Below are 9,125 nucleotides of genomic sequence, written 5' to 3' on the forward strand. Positions count from 1 at the left end.
TGGATCTGATCCTGCCTTGATGTTGGGTCTTTGTTAATAATGGAACATAGAGTACGGTCTAGACCTGCTCTGTTTAGAGTCTTTAGATCCTGTAGACACAGTATTGGGAGGCACTCTTGCTTTAAGCCTCCGCCCTATGTACTGAGGCCTCATCAGAGGGGTCACTGGTCCAGGTTTAGGACCAAGCTCAAAAAGGTCTGAACTTAATGCTTTCCAAAAGTGGCATTAATATTTTGAATGTACACAAAAGTGAAGTGCATGGACTAAATGATGATGTTCACACACAAAGCTAGGAATAGAAATGAGAAGAAATCAACCCTTGTATGAGAACTGTCCTCAAAACAGCATGAAAGCTCTCCCTGAGACTTCAGGTGATGACACTTACACCACCTGAGCTAATGAAACAAAGTGGATGTGGCTCTGATTCAAATATACGTGGTACATATACCAAAGAGGATCATGGTCTAACGCTGACCAGGGAGGATGGCTGGGAGCATTCAAGCTTGTCACTTTGATTTGTCACATGAGTCTGACTGTAATTGGTGTGTTTCAGTCATCATGGGTTAATTATCAGCCCTGACCTATTACACACACACACACACACACTCACACACACACTTTACACATGAGGATAAGAGGATTATTTTGCACAGATTCAAAAAGTTAAAAGCAAGCAGCTCAGTGATTTTAGAGCTGCCGTCTCTCTTTTACTCTGTATCATCTTCCTCTCTCTCTCTCTCTCTCTCATCACTGTCTGTCTCCCCCTCCTCCCCTCCTCCCCTCCTCCCCTCCTCCCCTCCTCCTCCTCCCTCCCTCATTTAGTGACCCACTAATGTTCTGTTCATTTTCTCTTATGAATAGATAATGGGCAAAAATCAAATCTCTTCATTTGCATGTAATACAATTAAGACCTTTTCAAACAATGACAAATGGAGGGAGCAGCGAGGTGTCAGTCAGCGGCGTCAGAGAGAGAGAGCACAGACACAGACGGGCCGACCGCTCCGTTTTAAACTAAATTAATAAAACCTTCAAATGGGATTTTCTCACCGCCATCTGGAATAACAATCTCCAAGACACTCCTCGACTCTGCCTGTCAAATAAAATTAAACTTCTCATGAATTTAGGATTCATAACTCTGGTGTGAAGCCACCAATATACCTCTTAAACCTCAAGACAGAAGACTGTATCCTTTCTTCCATTAATTAAAACTGAGTTTAAGGCCAAAAATAATGTCCTATTTTCTACAGAGCCCCTAAATCCCCATAAGGTAATATTATTTTATCATGTTTACACAATATTTGTCAGTATTGCCTTTCTATTCTGATTATTTATCATGTATTTTGATGAGCGTTACACTGTGACTGCTGTTTTTAGTGTAGCATAAGCGCCCTCTGCTGGACAGAGTTGAGGGGTGCGCCCCATGTTGTGTTGATATGTGATAAACACTTCTGAAATACATTAACTTAAGTCTGGTTTTTGGGTGAAACTGATATTAATCCATGTGATATGTTTGAGAGAACCTCTTCATTTAATATCAAACACTTGTGTGATGATGTGGATGTACTGTGGATTAACTTGGCTAACCATGTTCTGCTTTTTTAGCTTATTGTGACTACAAATGTGTCTGTAAGAGATCTAATATGCTGCCGGCTGATTTATCCATCTATCCTAAGCTGAGACTAATACATTGTATCTAGATCACCAGAAAATGATCCTTTCATTAGGAGAAAACAAGCTTTTTATCCTAAGGTATTGAGATAATCAAGTTGAGATCCCCAGAAAAATAGTCAAATTAATTCAGTATCACAAAAACCCAGAGCTGCTTAAGGCTTCAAAAACATTTAGCTAACGCCGCTAACCCACTATCATTTTCCACTGGGTCTCATTGCTCCTGAACTATATGTGTCCTGTGACCATTATCATTATTGGTTTTTTTTAAGTTATATTTTTTGGGCTTTTTGCCTTTATTTGACAGGACAGCCGAAGGAAGACTGGAAATGTGGGGAGAAGAGAAGGGGGAGGACATGCAGGAAATGTTTGCGGCAGGGAGTCGAGCCAGCAACCCCTGCAACGAGGACTGCAGCCCCTGTATGTGGGGCGCTTAGACTGCTACCAGCGCCCCAAACTGTGACCATTATCACTCCACATCCTGTGTTGTTCCCGTTGACTTCTAACAGGCACGTAGTTAAAAAATTGAGGTCTGTCGTATGCAGATGTCGAAGCTGAACGTTTATTTATTCAATTTATTTGTAAAGGGACCATGTACAATATTTAACATAAATGTCACCATCTGATGCATTGTACCAGAGTTAGCTTAAAGCTAATTTACATCTGCAGTCCCTTTGCAGGTCACAATTAAAACATCACATTGTAAAAACACTTGCTTGCACACACACAAGCGCACGCGCGCACACACACACACACACACACACACACACACACACACACACACACACACACACACACACACACAATTAAACAAACAAACAAACAGTATGTATGTCAAGTTAAAAGTATCAAATCAGTGGTTGCAGTGTTGAGTGTCCTTTAGCAGACTTTTCAGTTTGGTTTTGAAGCTGCTGAGAGATTCACTGTTCTTAATGTTAGCTTAACCAGCAGAACTTCCTTACGCTATGTTGTCTGTTTTTAACGTGGGAGTAAAATAAAACTTGCAAAAATGACACTAGTAACTACTGTTGTGTATACATTTATACAGTTCATTGAAAAAAAACTTTAAATCTCAGCAGAGTTGAAGAAATGTAAGAAAACACTTTGTTTACCTTGTCAGCTATCTCAGGGGTTCCCAAAGTGTGGGTTGGGACACCCTGGGGGATCGCAAGACACAAATGGGGGGTCGTGAGATATCTTCCAGAATGGTTTTTTAAAAGTTATCTAAAAATATTACATTTTACCCGTTATAGTAAAAAATATCAACAAAAATAGTAGCTATACTTGAAATAAAACCTTGAAAATAGAAAATGTAATGAGTTTTCTGCCTTTCTTTGTTTCCTGATGACTCCTAAGTTTAGTGTTAGTGAACAGTTATGATCAAAAGCATCAGTAGCAGCAGGTTCATTCATAACAGCACAGGAAACACAGACACATGCTCATATAGGTAGGGTCATTTTCTGCAGACCAGCTAAATGAAGACACATTAAATCACTTCAGAGGACAGTGGGGGTCATGAGTCTTTGGCATCTATATTTTGGGGGTCGCAGGCTGAAAAGTTTGGGAACCCCTGATCTATCTGATTTGAATGAAGGAAGTTACAGTTTCTGTGTTAGTAATAGTTCAAACAAATTAATTCACATGTTTCTCTCGAAGGCCAAGCTAAGTGACTGACTTCATACCTGACCAATAAGTGTATTTCTTATTATAGAGCAAAAACTTCAGCCTTACTGCAGCTAATTATTAGATTTTTACATGAAGGAGGTTTCACATTATCATATAAATTATATAAAAATAATGTAAATGCTTGTTATTCATTTAGACCAAGACAAAACACGAAATTCATGAACAAACACATGTACATGCACACAAACACACATATTGCTTTTTTATCCTACACACACACACACACACACACACACACACACACACACACACACACACACACACACACACACACACACACACACACACACACACACACACACACAGAGGGAAATTAATGAGCTCTCATTCATAATCCAGGAGAGAGAGAGAGAGAGCCATATTCACCCTTGGATGGTTTATTGACTGATTTCATTTATTTGTGTGGAATAAATCGGAGGTAAACATTGGCTCGCTCTCACATTTTCTGCGACACACTCGCTGCACAGCATTCTGGGAGAAATGATCCCACCAACAGCAGGGTCACTGATTGGCTACCTCGTCAGTGTGTGACAAATTACCCAATGAGAAATAGGTTACACATTTCCACAAACTAATTAACCTGGGTGATAGTGAAACAAATTATTACATTTATGTAATATTATTTCACATCTGTCTCATGACTACAAAAATCTTTATCCTGGAGCTTCCTCCGCCTCCTGATCGCGTCTTCTTTGTGGTTAAAAACCTGCAGATATTAAACACAATGTCTGCATGGAGACTTTAAACCTCAATGAAATTTAAAATGAGTCTGATACTGATGCTCATTTCTGACAATTACAGCAGGTTAACAAGCACTGACAGCAGTGTGATCCAACATGGGGATCAAGACTGTATCTAAGGTCACAACATCACAGGAAATATGAGAATCATTCATGCTCTTTTTGTCTTGAGGCATCAATTACTTTATAGAAATTCAAGCTTTATCTTAATCTTCACTTTTGACAAGTCAGGACTGCAGGGAGGCCAGATTAACACCAGGACTCTTCTACTACAGAGCCACGATGTTGCAAAACGTGCAGAATGTTGCCTTGCTGAAATCAAGGCCTTTATTGATAAAGCATAAAATACAATATTTTTTAAAAAAGATGCCTTTACTGGAAAATATGTTATCTACTTGGCAGCTCTAAATATGTTGCTCTAAAACCCCTCCACTTTAAAGCAGAGGATGCAGCGTCCATGACTACAAAAATCTTTATGGAGCTTCCTCCGCCTCCTGATCGCGTCTTCTTTGTGGTTAAAAACCTGCAGATATCACACACAGTGCCTGCATGGAGACTTTAAACCTCAATGAAGTGCTTCAAATTTAAAATGAGTCTGATACTGATGCTCATTTCTGACAATTACAGCAGGTTAACAAGCACTGACAGCAGTGTGATCCAACATGGGGATCAAGACTGTATCTAAGGTAACATCATCACAGGAAATATGAGAATCATTCGTGCTCTTTTTGTCTTGATGCATCAATTACTTTATAGAAATTCAAGCTTTATCTAAATCTTCACTTTTGACAAGTCAGAACTGCAGGGAGGCCAGATTAACACCAGGACTCTTCTACTACAGAGCCATGATGTTGCAAAACGTGCAGAATGTTGCCTTGCTGAAATCAAGGCCTTTATTGATAAAGCATAAAATACAATATTTAAAAAAAAGATGCCTTTACTGGAAAATATGTTATCTACTTGGCAGCTCTAAATATGTTGCTCTAAAACCCCTCCACTTTAAAGCAGAGGATGCAGCGTCCATGACTACAAAAATCTTTATCCTGGAGCTTCCTCCGCCTCCTGATCGTGTCTTCTTTGTGGTTAAAAACCTGCAGATATCACACACAGTGTCTGCATGGAGACTTTAAACCTCAATGAAGTGCTTCAAATTTAAAATGAGTCTGATACTGATGCTCATTTCTGACAATTACAGCAGGTTAACAAGCACTGACAGCAGTGTGATCCAACATGGGGATCAAGACTGTATCTAAGGTCACAACATCACAGGAAATATGAGAATCATTCGTGCTCTTTTTGTCTTGATGCATCAATTACTTTATAGAAATTCAAGCTTTATCTAAATCTTCACTTTTGACAAGTCAGGACTGCAGGGAGGCCAGATTAACACCAGGACTCTTCTACTACAGAGCTATGATGTTGCAAAACGTGCAGAATGTTGCCTTGCTGAAATCAAGGCCTTTATGGATAAAGCATAAAATACAATATTTTTAAAAAGATGCCTTTACTGGAAAATATGTTATCTACTTGGCAGCTCTAAATATGTTGCTCTAAATCCACTCCATTTTAAAGCAGAGGATGCAGCGTCCATGACTACAAAAATCTTTATGGAGCTTCCTCTGCCTCCTGATCGCGTCTTCTTTGTGGTTAAAAACCTGCAGATATTAAACACACAGTGTCTGCATGGAGACTTTAAACCTCAATGAAGTGCTTCAAATTTAAAATGAGTCTGATACTGATGCTCATTTCTGACAATTACAGCAGGTTAACAAGCACTGACAGCAGTGTGATCCAACATGGGGATCAAGACTCTCTCTAAGGTCACAACATCACAGGAAATATGAGAATCATTCGTGCTCTTTTTGTCTTGATGCATCAATTACTTTATAGAAATTCAAGCTTTATCTTAATCTTCACTTTTGACAAGTCAGAACTGCAGGGAGGCCAGATTAACACCAGGACTCTTCTACTACAGAGACATGATGTTGCAAAACGTGCAGAATGTTGCCTTGCTGAAATCAAGGCCTTTATTGATAAAGCATAAAATACAATATTTAAAAAAAAGATGCCTTTACTGGAAAATATGCTATCTACTTGGCAGCTCTAAATATGTTGCTCTAAAACCACTCCACTTTAAAGCAGAGGATGCAGCGTCCATGATTTCCAAAAAGAATGTCAGATTCTGATTCCTCAGATTTCCGGACAGTTTTCCACTTCCCTTCAGTCCATCTAATCTGGACTAGATCTGGTTTTTGCATGGTTCTCTGTTTGCATGGGCTCAATTGAACCTGAATTTGTGGATGCAAATAAAAACACAGAAACATTTTGTTATGCTGTTATGGCCTGCTGACATGTAGACATTTTTTTTTTTTTTTTTTAAACATATCTTTATTGATCATTGTAAAGTCAATATGCATACAGAGATATAGAAAATTTTTCCATTTTTATCACCCTCCCAACCACACAAAACACAAACACTCCCAACCAGGTTGAAGGTCACAGCACAGTCCCAGTTAACAGGCAGGATGAGACATCATAAGTAACAAGAGAAAAAAACCCCAAAAAAAACCCATCAATTTAGCAGATATACAAATGAGATGGAGGAATAAACACAAACACAATAATATAAATATTAGAAAGAGAAAGAAGAGAGAAAAAAATAAAATAATAATAATAATAAAATAAAATCAATAATAATAAAAAACACAGACAACAAGACCATCTAGCGGCACTCAGAGACTATTTCTTGGTCTGGGGAGGACCTTCCAGAATATGTTAGCTATCCTTGGTCCCACGTATTCAAGGAATGGAGTCCATACAAGATAAAAAACACCAATTTTGCCCCTCGACCAATAAGTCAGATACTCCATGGGTAGAAGATCAAATACAACTTTATGCCACTCTAAAATAGTTGGTGGTTTATTTGAGATCCATTTCAGCAGTATGCTCTTACGTGCAGCGTAAGTTAACACGTTCAGCAATTTTTTACTATGAATCCCCTTGACTTGAGGGTGTGGTGTTCCCAATAGGAAACAGGCAGGGTCAGAATCCAGCTCTTTGTTGAAGACCAAACTTAGTTTCAAGACTATATTCGCCCAGAAATCCTGTATATGTACACAAGTCAAAATCATGTGTAAAAAACTTCCAACCTCTTTGTTACACTTTATACACAATGCCGACTTATCAGGGTTCATCTTATGTCTGAGTTGAGGTGAAATCTGAAGGCGATGGACATGTAGACATTTGCAAAGAACCTTCCTTTCTGCAGCAGTTTTAAACACCTTAAGACATTATTCTACAGCTGAGACTGCATGACGCTTAAGAAGTATAAAACAAAACATTAAATATCAAGCTTTTACCTCCCTATTTGGTTAGAATCCTTGAAATATGTCTAGGAGTTCTCAACTTTTTAAAACTGTAAGTGTTTAAGAGGCATTTTCAGTTAAAAATATCTCCATATTGACACCTTAGGTCCATGATGTGTGCATATCTGATATATTACGGGAGTAAATCAGAAGAAATAAATTCATGAATTCCTGAAATAAAGGAGTCTCATGGTGGGTTGCATACTCCCGGCATTCTGTGGATCCACCCAGAATGGAAGAACTCAGCAATAAGACTTTCTTAAAATGTATGCTTTTTTCTTTCATATACTGTATATCTTTTTCTATTACTGGATTTATCTCATTATTCTGAAGTGTAAGAATTGTAAAGCTGCACATTTGTGTTTCCAGCTGATGCTTCAACTCACTAGAGATGCTGTTTTCAGTTTGTTTAAGGTTTCATATTTGTTTCAAGGTTCCTAATTTTGTTTGTTGGATTAAAATATCCCAAGACGAAAGAGGAAGAATAACATCTGATATATGATCATTTATATTGTGTGTATTTTTATAAGGATACACTCCAGCCAAACTTGGATTATTAGATATGTATGGATATGATCCAGTCCAGTCATTTGGAGGATGACTTCTCATAATCATCATTCATAAATGTCGAAGCACAGTGGGACTCGGGGCAGGAGTGGATTACAGGTATGAGTCTCAGTAACTTAAATAAACAGTAGTGCGTTTGTCGTTCAGTCACAATTAAAATTGTGGAGTTAATATTCGTTCAGTACAATTCAATCTAGAAAGTATGAAGTGTTGTAAAAAGACGGTAAACGTAAGTATTAAAGCTCCAATGAGGAAGTCTTTGTTTGTGTTGATTCTGGCGCCCCCTGTGGACAAATTGGTACCTCTTACATCTTTGTTTATTTATTCCTGTACATGAGTAAGTTGTATTTTCTGACAAAAAATCTCATCTTGCTCATTTTGAATAATAAGATGTGACACTTACTTTCAATATTTGCTGTTTCTTCAGCGTGCTGTCAATCATCTGGTCTGACACTTACCCCCACGCTGTGTTTTCAGGCGTTAGAAATGACAAATAGAAATGAACAGTCTTGTTCCTGATGGTCTTGTTTGCTTTTATAGTTCATAAAGAAGCATCAGTGTTCATTTCAACCTGTTTGAAGAACTCCTCACAGGAGCTTTAAGCAGCATAAAATATTAATACACTGCACATACAGTTTGCAGCTCCGACCAAATTACTAATTTTCTGCTTAAACAAAAAGGGATGACTGCACTGAATCCTCATGTCACCAGGTGAGGTCATACATTGTGCAGAAATGGTGATTCACTTTAAAGCGGTAAACACTGAGGAGTTGGTACATGCATGTGTTGGATTCAATTCAAGTGACATATTTTGATTTGAATGATGTGCAACTGCAAAAACAAGTGAATGAGAAAAGTTCCTTTATGCTGCAAGGAAATCTTGTGCACAAATAATATTAAATAAAACATTGCTGAAAAGGATGAATTTCCTGAAACACAGTGCATGGTCACATGACTGAACACTGGGTTTTTGTCTTCAACCATAATAACTTGATTTAAGGAGGAACAAGGTTTTTAAAGGAAGGGAAAGATGGTGCCGTGTTCAGTGCTGACTTCAAACCCTGAAACCGTTTGAATAAAGGAGGTTTGATTCGTGATG

Source organism: Notolabrus celidotus, chromosome 19 (genome assembly GCF_009762535.1).
Source record: "Notolabrus celidotus isolate fNotCel1 chromosome 19, fNotCel1.pri, whole genome shotgun sequence".
Lineage (NCBI taxonomy): Eukaryota > Metazoa > Chordata > Actinopteri > Labriformes > Labridae > Notolabrus > Notolabrus celidotus.